The sequence below is a fragment of the Somniosus microcephalus genome, chromosome 15 (assembly GCF_052327205.1).
Source record: "Somniosus microcephalus isolate GS21.2 chromosome 15, FLI_Smic_1.0, whole genome shotgun sequence".
NCBI lineage: Eukaryota > Metazoa > Chordata > Chondrichthyes > Squaliformes > Somniosidae > Somniosus > Somniosus microcephalus.
Window position 1 is genome coordinate 116,301,277 of NC_141001.1, and position 16,157 is coordinate 116,317,433.

Here is a 16,157-nt window from a genome sequence, read left to right on the forward strand (position 1 = left end):
TCCCTAACACCATTTCCCTACAAATACTGATTTCTTTCAGTTCCACCCTTTCATCAGACCCTATGTTCCCCGGCATCTCTTGGAGGTTATTTGTGTCCTCCTTTGTGAAGACAGAACCAAAATATGTATTTAGTTGGGCTGCCATTTCTTTGTTCCCCATTATAAATTCCCCTGATTCTGACTGCAAGGGACCTACGCTTGATTTCACCAATCTTTTTCTCTTCACATATCTATAGCAGCTTTTACAGTCAGTTTTTATGTTCCCTGCAAGCTTACTCTCATATTCTATTCTCCCCTTCTTAATTAATCCCTTTGACCTCCTTTGTTGAATCCTAAACTGCTCCCAATCCTCAGGATTATTGCTTTTTCTGGCAAATTTATATGTCCTCTCCTTGGATCTTATGCTATCCCTAATTCCCCTTGATGACTGCTGTGCCCTTATTGCACGCTTCTCTAATTTCCCTTTTAATGCCATTCCCAACCTCCGCCTTACTGGTTGGAAGTCTCTATACCACTCCCACTAACGTTTTCTGCCCCTTGGTATTCCTCAATTCTACCCATACAGATTCCACATCATCAGAGCTAGTATCCTTCTTTACAATTGTGTTAATCCCTTCTTTAACCAGTAATGCTACCCCACCTCCCTTTCCTTTTTGCCTATCGTTCCTGAATATCGAATACCCCTGGATGTTGAGTTCCCAGTCTTGGCCATCCTTGAGCCACGTTTCCGTAATCCCAAACAAATCATATTCGTTTACCTCTATTTGTGGAGCCAATTCATCCTCCTTATTACGAATGATCCTCGCATTAAGACACAAAGCCTTCAGGCTTGTTTTTTTAACACTCTTTGACCTATTAGAATTATTATTTACTGTGGCCACATTTGATTTAAACCGTTGATTTCTCTGACTGCCACTTTTGTTTTTCTCCTTCCCATCTTTTGCTTTTATCCTTGTTTCCCTTCCCTCTGTCTCCCTGCTCAGGTTCCCATCCCCCTGCAATTTTAGTTTAAACCCTCCCCCAGAGCACTAGCAAACACTCCTCCTAGGACATCGGTTCCAGCCCTGCCCAGGTGCAAACCGTCTGGTTTGAACTGGTCCCACCTCCCCCAGAACCGGTTCCAATGTCCCAGGAACTTGAATCCCTCCCCGTTGCACCATTCCTCTAACCACGTATCCATCTGAAATATCCTTCTATTTCTACTTTGACTAGCACGTGGCACTGGTAGCAATCCTGAGATTACTACCTTTGAGGTCCTATTTTTTAATTTACCTCCTAACTCCCTATATTCAGCTTTTAGGACCTCATCCCGGTTTTTATCTATATCGTTGGTACCTATATGCACCACGACAACTGGCTGTTCACCCTCCCCTTCCAAAATGTTCTGCAGCCGCTCTGAGACATCCTTGACCCTTGCACCAGGGAGGCAACACACCATCCTGGAGTCTCGTTTGCAGCCTCAGAAATGCCTATCTATTCCCCTTACAATAGAATCCTCTATTACTATAGCTCTACCCCTCTTTTTCCTCCTGTTCTGTGCAGCAGAGCCACCCCTGGTGCCAGGAAGTTGGCTGCTGCTGCTTTCCTCTGATAAGCCATCCCCCCCAAAAGTACTCAAAGTGGTGTATCTGTTTGAGACGGGGATGTCCACAGGGGACCCCTGCACTACCTGCCTGCGCTTAGTACTCTGCCTGTTGGTCACCCCTTCCCTTTCTGCCTGTCCAACCTCTATCTGCGGTGTGTCCAGCTCCGTAAATGTGTTATTCACGACGTCCCGAGCATCGCAAATGCTCCAGTATGCATCCAATCGCAGCTCCAGCACCGCAATGCGGTCTGTCAGTAGCTGCAGCTGGATGCACTTCCTGCGCACGTAGTTGTCAGGGACACAGGAAGTGTCCCTGAGTTCCCACATATCGCAGGAGGAGCATACCACGTGGCCGGGCTGTCCTGACATGACTTACCCTTTAATTAATTGAAATTAAATTAAATCAATCAATGCCACTAATTACACTACAGTTAAATGGTTTACCAACAGTCCCCGTTACACCAGAGAGACCTTAGTAACTACAACCCACAGAGTTAAAGTTTAAAAAGAGAGAAATACTCACCAACCAATTTCTGCTTTCTGGTGACATCACACTTCAATTACTTTTTACTTCTCTCCCTCCCTCTGAGCTCGGAGACTGGAGACTGGTACGCTTCACCTGAACTCTGGTGCCCTTTTTAAACCGCCGCTCAGCCTCGTCCCTTGCAGGTCCGCACCGCCGCCGCCGCCTCCGCTGCTGCTAGTTGTAGGAGATTCTATAATTAGGGGGACAGATAGCATCCTTTATAAGCAGGATTAAGTGTCCCACACGATATGTTGCCTACCTGGTGCCAGGGTAAGGGACATCTCGAACTGGCTTGAAAGGATGTTGGAGAGGGAGGGGGAGGATCCAGTCATTGTGGTCCATGTTGGAACCAACAACATAGGGAAGAGTTGGCTAGAGGTCCTGTTTGGGGAGTACCAGGAACTGGAAACTAAATTAAAGAACAGGACCTCAAGGGTTACAATGTCTGAATTATTACCTGAACCTTGTGCAAATTGGTGTAGAGATAAGCTGATTATGGTAGTAAACACGGGGCTAAAGGAGTGGTGTGGGAAAGAGGGATTCCATTTCATGGGGCACTGGCATCAGTATTGGGACAGGAAGGAACTGTATCATTGGGACGGGCTCCACCTGAACCGGTCTGGCACCAGGGTCCTAGCGGAAAGGTTAAATAGGGCGGTCACAAGGTCAAAACTAGTAAATGGGGGGAGGGCTCAGGGGGAAATTGCAGTACAAATAGTAGTTTAATAACAAACGAAAGGGAAGAGAGTAGACTAGCAGTCAGAAGTTGTGCTTTAGGCACCTCAGGTAATGGGAAAACTAAAAGATGTAAAGCGATTAAACCAGGAGAGAGAAATAAGAAACATGTGAATAAAGCATCAGAGCTGAAGGACGGCTAGGATGTGTGGCTCGAATAAGCATTCTTTAGACAAACGCACGGAGTATAAGGAATAAATTGAATGAACCGCAGGCATGAATTCAAATTGGAGGGTATGATGTGGTAGCCATTACTGAGACATGGCTGCAAGGTGGTCAGGACTGGGAACTAAATATACCAGGTTATAAGGTGTACAGGACAGATAGGGAAAAAGGCAGAGGGGGAGGAGCAGCCTTAGTGATTAAGGATGAAACCACTTCAATGATAAGAGAGGATTTAAAGAGAGGTAAGCAGCCAGTGGAGACCTTATGGGCTGAATTAAGCAATAGGAAAGGATTTAAGACTAGTGGGAGTTATGTATAGGTCCCCTGGTAGTAGCTCTGAAGTGCTAGATTGTATAAATGCAGAGATTGGACAAGCATGTAGCAAAGGCAGGGTGGTTTTAATGGGGGATTTTAACTTTCATATAGATTGGGATAAGCAGACTCGCACCTGTCATAAAGCTAGAGAATTTCTTGAGTATGTCTGGGATAGTTTTCTACAACAACATGTCCTAGACGCAACAAGGGGGCAAGCCATATTAGATTTAGTAATGAGTAATGAGCCAGATTTAGTTAACAGCTTAACTGTGCATGAACATTTATACAATAGCGATCATAAAATGATCGAGTTCAACGTAACGTTTAAAAGGGAGAAACGCGAAACAGCTACTAAGATTCTAGGTTTGGGTAAGGCTGACTTCAACAGGATGAGGCAGAGACTGGCCACAGTAAACTGGGCAAATCTGTTAATGGGTAAAATGACAGAAGATCAGTGGGAGATGTTTAAAAAAGTATTTAATGTGATACAGAATCAGTTTATACCCCTGAGGGGCAAGAGCTGTACTTGCCAAAAAAAAACAGCCATGGGTGACTAAAGAGGTGAGGGACAGCATAAAACTAAAGGAAAGGGCACACAAAAATGCAAAAATTAGCACAAATCCTGGTGAATGGGAAAGATACAAAGAACAGCAAAGGGTCACAAAACAGATAGTAAGAGCTACAAAAAGGGAATATGAGAAGAAACTTGCAAGAGATATCAAAATCAATACAGAGAATTTTTACAATTACATTCGAAAAAGAGAGGGTGGTCAGGAGCAACGTTGGCCCCTTAAAAGCTGAAAGCGGTGATATTGTCAATGACAATGGGGAAATGGCGGACATGTTGAATAATTACTTGGCGTCAGTATTTACAGTATAAGAGGGCAGCATGCCGGAAATCCCAAAGAAACTAATATTGAATCAGGGACAGGGACTCAATAAAATTAACATAAGTAAATTAACAGTAATGAAGAGAATAATGGCACTAATCAGTGACAAAACCCCAGGACCAGATGTTTTCCATCCCAGGGTATTAAAGGAAGTCGGTGAGCACATTGCAGATGCCCTGACTATAATCTTCCAAAGTCCTCTAGGTTCAGGACGGTTCCTTTAGATTGGACAATTGCTCATGTCACTCCGCTTTTTAAGACTGGCGAGAGAGGGAAACCAGGGAATTATAGATCTGTTGTTGGGAAATTGCTAGAGTCTATAATTAAGGATAGGGTGACTGAAGACCTGATGACACAAAGATAGGCGGCACTGTAGTGTTGGAGGTTTTCTCTCTGCCCTAAAGCAGACAGAGACGAGCATGTGCTGGTTTCAAGCGATCTTTATTCAAGCACGTGCAGGGAGAGGCTCTCTCAGCTGCAGCTGAGAAGAGAGTCTAATTTTTACATTTGAGCAGTTGACTTATATATAATCTTACATCTTGTTTCCTTCACATGTTTGGGACTTGGCCAATTAATTGTCACTTGTACACTTAATCACATCTCCACAAAACACATCGGGCAGGATTTTCATTGGGCCGTGGAGGCGGGATTGGAGGTGTGTGGGGGCTTAAAATTGCAAAAAAACTGGAGGGTGGGCCCAACCCCGCCTCCATCCCGCCTCCAAGCAATTTTAATTAAATCATGTCTAATGGTCCCGTCTCCGTCCCACCTCCAAGAGGCGGGATAGGCCGTTAAGGCCCTTAACAAGCACTAAATTGCCTCTATAATGCTATTTTGAAAGGCCTTTGTGATTTTAACCCTTTTCCCGCGTGAAACATGCCTGTTCTGAAACACGATGGTGAAACCTGGCGGGAGCACTATTGGATTGCTGACTAACAGCTGCAGGTCAACCATTAAAGAGGAGATTTGATCAGCCATCATTTGCAGGTAGCAGGACTTTGTAGTCTCAGGTCTGGGGGAACTTTTAGAAGGCATAACCACAGCTGTGGAAGTTTGGAGCCTGACACCCATCTCCAGTGTGATCTCCTGGGAAACCCCTCTCGCCACCTTCACTGAGCGCTTCCTCAACTGAGGCATATACCAGAAGCATGGGAGCCATTTATTTCCTTCCCTTCTGGACATTAGATGAGGATGTAGACCAGCAGCTGCAACAGCAGAACCAGGAACAACAGCAGCACCAACAGCAGCAGCACCAACAGCAGCAGCAACAACAGGAGCGCCAAGCTGCTGCTCACCCACCTGAAGCTGCACAGGCCAGAAGGGGCCAACGCATGGAAGCCCGTCGGTGCAAGAGATACCCCGCAAACAGGGTCTACAGACAGAGGATCAGCTACCTCAACATATCTGAGCAGCAGGTAGTGGGTGACATTTGCACAATGCTGCAACAAGACTTGCAGGCCAGAGGACCAGGTGGACAAGCATTACCAGTGGCCATCAAAGTCACCACCGCACTCAACTTTTTTGCTTCAGGCTCATTCCAGGGGTCAGCAGCAGACATCAGCGGCATCTCCCAGGTAGCCGCACACACTTGCATTACGCGGGTAACCGATGCCCTCTTTGCCATCGCGCACAATCACATCCATTTCACCAAGGATGAAGCAAGTGTCACGGCGCGTGCAGTTGGATTAGCTAATCTGGCAGGCTTTCCAAGGGTGCAGGGCAGATTTGCTTAGCCTAGCCAATCAAGCACTTTTGCCTCGCAGCTTCTTACCTGAGCATCGACAATGGCCAAGGACCAGCGGATTCCCAATTTGACCACCATACTGAAAATTGCAAGTAATCCTAAGCACTCAATATGAAAGTCCCATTCGCGAAATGACACATGCCACAACTACAGCAGTAGCCATCAGATTTTTTACTTACATTATTCATCTGATGGCTTTTTCACAGAAAACATCAAATTTCACCCAAGTGACTACCCTTGTGACTATTTGTGTAGTATCTTTCTCTTACGCGTGCTCCTACATGGTGCTTCCCCTGTGGCTTCAGCAGATGTGGAGGCCCCTTGCTCGCTTTCCTGCTGCTCGTCTCGACACCTTTGGCGGGCGTCCTTTGGGGTTGCGAACCTGTGAGGGCTCGGCAACAGTCTGCTGCTCCTGCGGCTGTGTAGGGGTTGAGACGCTGATCTCAGTTGGGTGTGGACTCTGGTGGGCCTCTGACTGAGGGCTCTGCAGTGGCATGGAAGTGTGAGCGCTTGGAGAGGAGCCCCCACTTCCTTGATGTCTGCCACCAACTTCCCTCTCATGGGTCAGGTCCCTCTCAGCACTTGCAAGTGGCTTGAGAGCACCTTGCTGCATATCAGGGGGGCCATGGGGACCCGTATCTGCACTGGCAGTCCTACTCAGAAGGACTTCCATGAAGGTCTGGTTTCTCTGTTCAATAGATGACCATCGCTCCTCCAGAGATGTTATTCTATTCTGAACACTCACCATGTTTTCTGCACTCTGGCGGCTTATCACCTCCTTAGAGGTTTCCATCCTTTCCATGGTGATGCGTTCATGCACCAATGACTCCACAAAGGCTCTGCTCATGTTCGCTATGGACTCTTCCATTCGCTCCACACTCACAACGACCCTGGAGACAAAACCTGCCAGAGACTCCTGCATCTGTTCCTGGAGTTCCAGCACCGCTGATCTTATGGATGGACCCAGAGGCAGAAGGTTGACATGCAGCTGAGCTGAGCTGGCAGAGTCCTGCGCCCTCCGACTAGGACTCTCCACTGCTGTCCCTGTCTCCACAATCTGCTGCTGCTCACTTGTGAACTGTGATACACCAGGTGACAACTCTAATCTATGTCCCGAAGGTCCCCCTGAGGTGTGAGTGTCTGCGCTGGTGCTGGGTGCACTGAATTCTGCTGACGCTGCGCCCTCAGAGGTTGCAGCTTCCTCTGAGGAGTCTTGAGGTTCATGCTGTTCCTCCTGGCTAGTGGGGACGGGTGCTTGCGATGGTCCTGTGGGGGAGTAAAGGAAAGAGTCAGAGATATGATGCCAAGGTTACATGCACATTGCATATTGCAGATGATCATAAGTCCATCTGTTAGAGCTTCAGAATCATTATCAGCGACTCATGCAATGTCAATGAGAGAGAAGGAAAACTATTCTGTCACCAGCTTGCTGTGATGCACCCCTCTGTCCGTCCCCCACTTGCGCATCTTCCTCCACTCCTATGATCTCCAGGACCGCCTCCTCCCAGGGGGTGAGGTGGGCTACTGAGGGTGGCCCTCCTCCTGTCCTCGCTCTTTCCCTCTTATTGTGAGCTCTCTTTTCCTGCAATGAGGGAGACAAGTGGAGGTTGAGTGAGAATGAAGGAGTGAGTGTAGAGAATCCATAGCATAGATGCTTAGAAGGAGACAAAGATGGAGTGAGGTGGCAAGACCAAGGGCCCTCCCTGTGTGTTGTCAGTTGTTTTCATAGCATCACAGTGATAGGGAGTGTGAGGGCTGCATAGTCGACTAGTTAGGTGAATGTGAGCATAGAGAGAGAGGGAATGGGTAAGGGTGCATGGATGTCAGTGTCAAGTGGGATGTGGAGGAAGAGATTGCTAAAGCTGAGTGCTGGTGAGGAAAGGCAATGGGGATCAGATAGAGGGTGATGGGAAATTCATACTCACTTTTCCAGTGCGCAGAAGGTCATGAAATCTCTTCCCTCACTGAATCCAGGTTCTGCAGGTTACTGATAATGAGTTGACCTCCTCTGCCACCTGGACCCACACAGCCTTGGTCTGCTGGGGAGGCTTCTTCCTCCCTGAAGAAGGGAAGAGCACCTCTTTATGATCTCTTGATCCATCAACTGAAGCCTGCGAGGCAACGTCATCAAACCTGGGAGCAGCCCTAGCTCTCTCGCTGGCCATTCTTCCTCCAGGTCCCTGTAGCATGAAAGGCCAAAAGGTTGGCAGTCTGCAGAAGAAGCAAGGCTTGTTGCAGACCTTAAATGCAGCAGCAATGATGACGTCATCGGAGGCGACTTTCAGACTGGAAAAACTCATTGGCCATGGGTTCCCACACGTTGGAACTCAATTGGCCAATTAAGTTAAAATCGCATCAATCTCCTACATCGATTTAGATTCAGGTGGATAACACGAAATGCGGATTACACGACCCCAGCCCGTCCCTGAATTAAAATCCAGCCCATCTTGTTTATCTCATTTGCCCTGTTTCCACATCTGCCATTGTTCTACTCTTTAGCTCTTATCCAATTTCGCACACTTAACCACATCTTCGCAAATCACATCTTGTTTATCTCATTTATTCTCCTTCCATTCCAAGTATTGACCGCACGTCCTTGATTGGTGGCCCATTGTTCAATGCATGGCCCCCTCGCCTTCTTTCACTCCCCCAGTCATCGTGTAATTTGCTTTTACCAACTGTCAGTAACTGTCTTTGTTCTGCCAGATTTCTCCTTTATTACATCAGCCAGCTAGTCAGTTATGCCGCTAATCTAACTTTTTACCCCTTCAGTAGGCAGTGTAGATGAATGCATAAATTTACAAAGGGATATTGATAGATTAATTGAATGGGCAAAACTGTCGCAAATGGATTTCAATGTAAGCAAATATGAGGTCATCCACTTTGGACCTAAAAAGGATAGAACAGGGTACTTTCTAAATGGTGAAAGGCTAAAAACAGTGGAGGTCCATAGAGACTTGAAGGTTCAGGTACATAGATCATTAAAATGTCATGAACAGGTACAGAAAATAATCAAAAAGGCTAATGGAATGCTGGCCTTTATATCCAGAGGACTAGAATACAAGGGGGTAGAAGTTATGCTGCAGCTATACAAAACCCTGGTTAGACCACACCTGGAGTACTGTGAGCAGTTCTGGGCACCACACCTTAGGAAGGATATATTGGCCTTGGAGGAAATGCAGCGTAAGTTTACCAGAATGATACCCGGACTTCAAGGGTTAAGTTACGAGGAGGGTTGTATTCCCTAGAATTTAGAAGGTTAATGGGTGATCTGATCGAAGTTTTCAGGATATTAAAGGGTACCGGACAGGGTAGATGGAGAGAAACTATTTCCGCTGGTTGGGGAGTCTAGGACTAGGGGGCAGAGTCTAAAAATTAGAGCCAGACCTTTCAGGAGTGAAATTAAGAAATACTTCTACACACAAAGGGTGGTAGAAGTTTGGAACTCTCTTCCACAAACGGCAATGATGCTAGATCAATTGTTAATTTTAAATCAGAGAGTGATAGCTTTTTGCTAACCAAAGGTATTAAGGGATATGGGCCAAAGGCGGGTATATGGAGTTAGGTCGCAGATCAGCCATGCTCTCATTAGATGGCAGAACAGGCTCAAGGGGCTGAATGGCCTATGTTCATATGTTCCTATGGTCAGTAACAGAGGGAAGGTAAGGTGTGGGACTAATGTTGAAAGGGGAATTGGTTTGTGCTCACTGGTACCGCAGGTGGATGATTCGATCCCGGATATTCCGGCAAGAAAGGGGCTGTCTGGGTTACATCCTTCCTTCTGCTTCCTCCTCTTCTGCTTCTGCCTCATCTGCATCTTACACTTCTGCGTGTTTCTTTTCTACATCTTCCACGAGCAGATGCTGTAAATCTGAAATAAAAGCAGAAAATGCTGGAAATACTCAGCAGGTCAGGCGGCATCTTGACCAAAGACATGGACTCTATTTCTCTCTCCACGTATGCTGCCTGACCTGCTGAGTATTTGCAGCATTTTCTCTGTTCTCAGAGGCCTTCCTTCACCATCCGAGGCCTTGCAAGCATCCAGCAGCATTCCTTGCACTTCCTGCACACTTAAAAAAACTTTTAACATGTATTGCACCAAACCACTACTTCAACAATAATAAAAAATATTCAGTCCAAAAGCTTAAATGCAAACTTACCTGAAAGATGTGAGTGTCCCTTTCAGAAGTGCTGACAGCGCCTCTGTCGGTCTGCTGAACTCTCACTTTTCAGGGTGAGCTTAGGGCCCAGCACTGAACTCAGCGCTAAGGTTGAATTTTGGAGATCATGACGTTAAGTCGGCTTAGCATGCCGACTGATGTCACGCTCTCTTTATTTACATCTCCAGGGCCAGCGCTGCGCTAAGCCCCTCACCAAAATGGCGTCCGCCGAGTCCCCCGCCAGAGAACGGCGCTAGATTGGCGGCTGCCATTTTTCACCACGATTCCAGTGCTAACGGGTGGCGTTAAGGTAGGGAATTTCTAGGCCAATCTCTCCTCATAGGACAATCCCCTCAACCCAGGAATCAGTCTGGTGAACCTTTGTTGCACTCCCTCGGAGCCAAGTATATCCTTCCTTAGGTAAGGAGACCAAAACTGTACACAGTAAAGGGGCTTGATGTCTTGCTCTTGGCTGACGTGCCATGGGACAGCGAGTATTGTATCTTCCGAACACTGCGTCTTCCTTCCCCTGACCAGTTCACCCAAACTCTCCCCCTTTGTCTTTCATTATTCAAAGCATGCGTTCGGAGACTTAGAACAATGGGTTGGGTGAACCCAGCTTAATAATTCACAGGCCAGCGATTCAGTCATTTTTGTGGAAGAAAGCAATTACTGCACTTGAGTTAGCAACTGAGACATTCTTATTAAAACAGGTCAACAAGTCACTCGATAGAAGAACGAGTTCCGAGTTGACTCGCTGAAAGCTTTGTAACCTTTCATTATTGACGGGAGCTGAATGGCAAGACAAGCAACGTGACGGTTCCTCGCTGTAATGTTCGATTAAGAATATGTTTGTGTATCACATGCACAGCACGACAGAACTCTCTCAAGTTAATAAACTTTTTCTTTAGGGAAGGCATTTAACAGCTTTTCCTCCATTACAACAGTACCTATACTTAAAAAAAAATCAACTTGACTGGCTGTAAAGCGCTTTGTGATATCCTGAGGTCGTGAAAGGCGCTATATAAATGCAAGTCTTCTTCTTCTTTCGTCCTTCTTTCGTATCAAAAGTTTTTTTTTCTTCAGATTGACATCCTGAAGTAGATTAGAATTTCAAATCCCTCCACGACCTCACCCCTTCCTATCTCGGTAACCTCCTCAAGCCCCCCAACCCCCCAAGATATCTGCGCTCCTCTAATTCGGGGTTGTAGTCCCACCTCCATCGAGTTCTAGCCAACCCATGCTATTTTGACTTGGTTGACCGTGTTGAGCCCGCCCAGCGGGCTCAGCAGGCCAATTAAGGGCCACCCGGCAACAGGTGACGTCACAGATTGATATTTCATCTGTCAAGACCTTTTGACAGATGAAATATCAGTGTTTCACAGCTGTTTGAAGCTGTCAAAACACTGACAATCTGTACTCTAAGTTAATTCCTTCCTCTCAGGAAGATTTAGAGATCTCCCTGGAACAGAAAGCTGAATGCTGCGATTTTTGACAGCTCGCGGCCATTCTGCTTTCAGTGCCGGTGAGATGAGGGACTCCCGAGACCTGAAGGAAGGAAGGCTGTAAAGGTAAGTAAAGGTTAGTAGAACTTCTTTAAACACTTTACACACACCAAACACACTTACCTCTGCACTCATGCACCCATAACTCACCTGAACACCGGACATCTCGACCCCTCCAAGCCCTTCATCCCGACGGTCCGCCTCCTCTAACTTGGCGTGGTTTGGAGCCGTCGGGAATCCCACACTTCAACATTAAAAATAGGGATAAGGCTAAAAGCTGCCTGTTAACTATCTGTTAACAGGCAGTTAATTAGCACTAATTCCCTTCCCGCCTCGGGGAGGCGGGTCCCAGTGCAGGGCGGGTACCCGCCTCCTTTGAAACTGGCATGGAGACGGGTTGGGTGCGGGATGGGGTCGGGACCCCCGATTTCGGGATTTTAACCCCCCACACACCTCCAATCCCGCCTCCACGGCCCAATGAATGTCCTGCCCTATGAGTCTGTGACTTATTTCATTGCTGTTTGTGGGCGCTTGCTGTGCGCATATCGGCTGCCGCGTTTCCTACATTACAACAGTGACTGCACTCCAAAAAGCATTTCATTGGCTGGGAAGTGCTTTGGGATGTCTTGAGGTCGTGTAAGGCGCTACAGAAATGCAAGTTCTTTCTTTATTAAATAGAATAAATGAAACGACACAACATTTTACGCATATATTTGTCTCGGTCCATTGGGTTTCTATAACCATGGGACTATTCCAGCATAAGTTTCACCAACCGACAGCAGGTATCCCCGCTCCACCTAGGCAGTTGTCCTTCAGCGGGATTACCCTGGCTAAGATCTTGACAGGATCCTTACATTGGACCTCCACCTTACATAGAAACACAGGAAAATAGGAGCAGGAGTCGGCCATTCGGCCCTTCGAGCCTGCTCCGCCATTCAATATGATCATGGCGGATCCTCTATCTCAATACCATATTCCCGCTCTCTCCTCCTACCCCTTGATGACTTTTGTGTCTAGAAATCTATCGATCTCCTTCTTAAATATATTCAGTGACTTGGCTTCCACAGCCTTCTGTGGTAGAGAATTCCACAGGTTCACCGCCCTCTGAGTGAAGACATTTCTCCTCATCTCAGTCCTAAATGTCCTACCCCGTATCCTGAGACAGTGACCCCTCGTCCTAGACCCCCCAGCCAGTGTGGCACATGGTAAGCTAGCATCTGTGCGCTGCAGAACATGTTCTCCGTGAGGGGCAAATGCACTGAAGCACAAAATATCAATAATTCACAACTATCTGAGGAAGGATGTTCTTGCCATGGAAGGAGTTCAGCGAAGATTCACCAGGCTGATACCTGGGATGGCAGGAATGACATATGAGGAGAGATTGGGTCGATTGGGCTTGTACTCGCTGGAGTTTAGAAGAATGTGAGGGGATCTCATTGAAACTTATAAAATTCTGACAGGACTGGACAGACTAGATGCAGGAAGGATGTTCCCGATGGTCAGGGAGTCCAGAACCAGGGGTCACAGTCTAAGGATAAGGGGTAAGCCATTTAGGACAGAGATGAGGAGGAATTTCTTCACCCAGAGAGTGGTGAACCTGTGGAATTCTCTACCACAGAAGGCAGTAGAGGCCAATTCATTAAATATATTCAAGAAGGAGTTAGATATATTTCTTAAGGCTAAAGGGATCAAGGGATATGGGGAGAAAGCAGGGGCAGGGTACTGAATTTGGGTGATCAGCCATGATCGCATTAAATGGCGGAGCAGGCTCGAGGGGCCGAATGGCCTACTCCTGCTCCTATCTTCTATGTTTCTATGTTTCTATCCTACTCGTTGTTGAAGGAAAGTTTCAAGAATTGGGGAGAAAGCTCTGGAGTTGTTGCTTACTGGAGTGATTTACAAGTTTCAGTAGAAAAGGTCATCTCTTACACAGAATAACGTAATAGAGTCGACAGCTCAGAAACAGGCCATTCGGCCCCACTGGTCCGTGCCGGTGTTTATGCTCCACACTAGCCTCCTCCCACCCTTCCTCATCTCACCCTATCAGCATATCCTTCTATTCCTTTCTCCCTCATGTACTTATCTCGCTTCTGCTTGAATGCATCTCTGCTATTCTCCTGAATTCTTTACAGGATGAAGGGTTTTACATCAGATATAAATTGCAAAAAATAGGGTTTGAGGACCAATTCAACAAAAGCAATAACAACAACAACGACCTGCATTTATATAGCGTCTTTAATGTAGTACAACGTCCCAAGGAGCTTCACAGGAGTATTATAGGATAAAAATTTGACACCGAGCCACATAAGGAGAAATTAAGACAGGTGACCAAAGGCTTGATCAAAGAGGTAGGTTTTAAGGGGTGTCTTAAAGGAGGAGAGAGAGGTATGGAGAGGCGGAGAGGTTTAGGGAGGGAATTCCAGAGCGTAGGGCCTCTGCAGCTGAAGGCACGGCCACCAATGGTTGAGTGATTATAATCAGGCATGCTCAAGAGGGTAGAATTAGAGGAGTGCAGATATCTCAGGGGCGCTGTGGGGCTGAGAGGAGATTACAGAGATAGAGAGGGGATGCAGCCCTGGAGGCACTTTGAAACAAGGATGAGAATTTTAAAATTGAGGCGCTGCTTAACCAATGTAGTTCAGCGAGCACAAGGGGGTGATGGGTGAACGGGACTTGGTGTGAGTTAGGACACGGGCAGCCGAGTTTTGGATGACCTCAAGTTTATGGAGCGTGTGTTAGATCCGTGTATTTTTGATGTTGTGTGTCCTTCAATAACTGGACACGAGACTGCAGGAACAATCAACAGGTATTTACTGGATGAGGGTTACTTTAAAACTAAACGTACAGATCCCTACTCAGGGTTTATATACAGGTGTGGTCACTGCCGGTACTACAGTATACAGGAGCTGTAAAAAGTAGTTCTCCCCTTAAAGGTACATACACTACAGCGTGGAATATGGGAGGCCAGCCAGGAGTACGTTCGAATTGTCCAGTCTAGAGGTAACAAAGGCATGGACGAGGGTTTCAGCAGCGGATGAGCTGAGGCAGGGGCGGAGATGGGCGATGTTATGGAGGTGGAAATAGGCGGTTTTAGTGATGGCACGACTATGTCGCCGGAAGCTCATTTCGGGGTCACATACGACATCAAGATTTTAAGATCGAGGCGCTTCGTGATCAGTTCTTTGTCAGCGGCAACCTCAGTGCTTTGGATGTAGAACGATTTATTTTTCCAGCCCTCCTAAGCGCTGTTGTCACTGCTGAAACGCAGTATTTTTCCAGGTAGCTCGGGTAATTAACATATATATTAAAGCTGTAAACCAGCTTTACACGGGAGGCTCGTATCGAATGATGCTGGTGCAATGTCCTGGCAATCATCAGTGATGGGGAAAAATGTGTCCTTGCAATTCTTTCACCATCAGTTCAGGTGGAAAACTGACGACCATTATTGCCTCAGATAAATGAAACTTTAATCCACTTTATAAGGGGTTTAATATATCCGAATCTGGTCTGACATGTCTCAAGAAATAGTCATGACAACTCATGGAAGTTACACATTTGTGTTTCCTTTTTTTATTAATAAAATCACTACAGCTTTCTGTAAAAATGACAGAATATGTTGTAATTGTATTTGGAGATCAAATAAGGTATGAAAAAAAACCTGCATTTATATAGCGCCTTTCACGACCACGGGATGTCTCAAAGCGCTTTACAGCCAATGAGGTACTTTTTTGAAGTGTAGTCACTGTTGTAATGTGGGAAACGCGGCAGCCAATTTGAACACAGCAAGCTCCCACGAACAGCAATGTGATAATGACCAGATCATCAGATTTTAGTTGAGGGATAAATATTGACCAGGACACTGGGGAGAACTCGCCAGCTCTTCTTTGAAATAGCAACTGTGGGATCTTTTAGGTTCACTTGAGAGAGCCGATGGGGCCTCGGTTTAATGTCTTCACCTGAAAGACGGCACTCCCTCAATACCGGCACTGGAGTGTCGGCCTAGATTTTTGCGCTCAAAGTTTCATGGAGTGGGAGTTGAACCCACGACCTTCTGACTCAGAGCCACTGAGCCACTGTAGCTTTAATAACCTCGCCGGCTCTTGATTGAGGCAGACTGCGGGTTAATTGTATTTAATTTTACAGATATTTTCTTTCTCCTTGAATGACCCTGGGATTTTTGTCTGATTTTATGTTTTTTTTTGCCTCTCCTAGAAGATTACTTGACAAGGTTTGTGGGCCTGTGAGCTGCTTGGTACGGGTGCCTAATCGTGATGCCCCAGGTGCCCAGGTTGCCCAGAGCAGGCTCCGTGGACCATAGAAACATAGAAGATAGGAGCAGGAGTAGGCCATTCGGCCCCTCGAGCCTGCTCCACCATTCAATGAGATCATGGCTGATCATCCAAATTCAGTAACCTGTCCCTGCTTTCTCCCCATATCCCTTGATCCCTTTAGCCTCAAGAAATATATCTAACTCCTTCTTGAATATATTTAATGAATTGGCCTCAACTGCCTTCTGTGGTAGAGAATTCCAC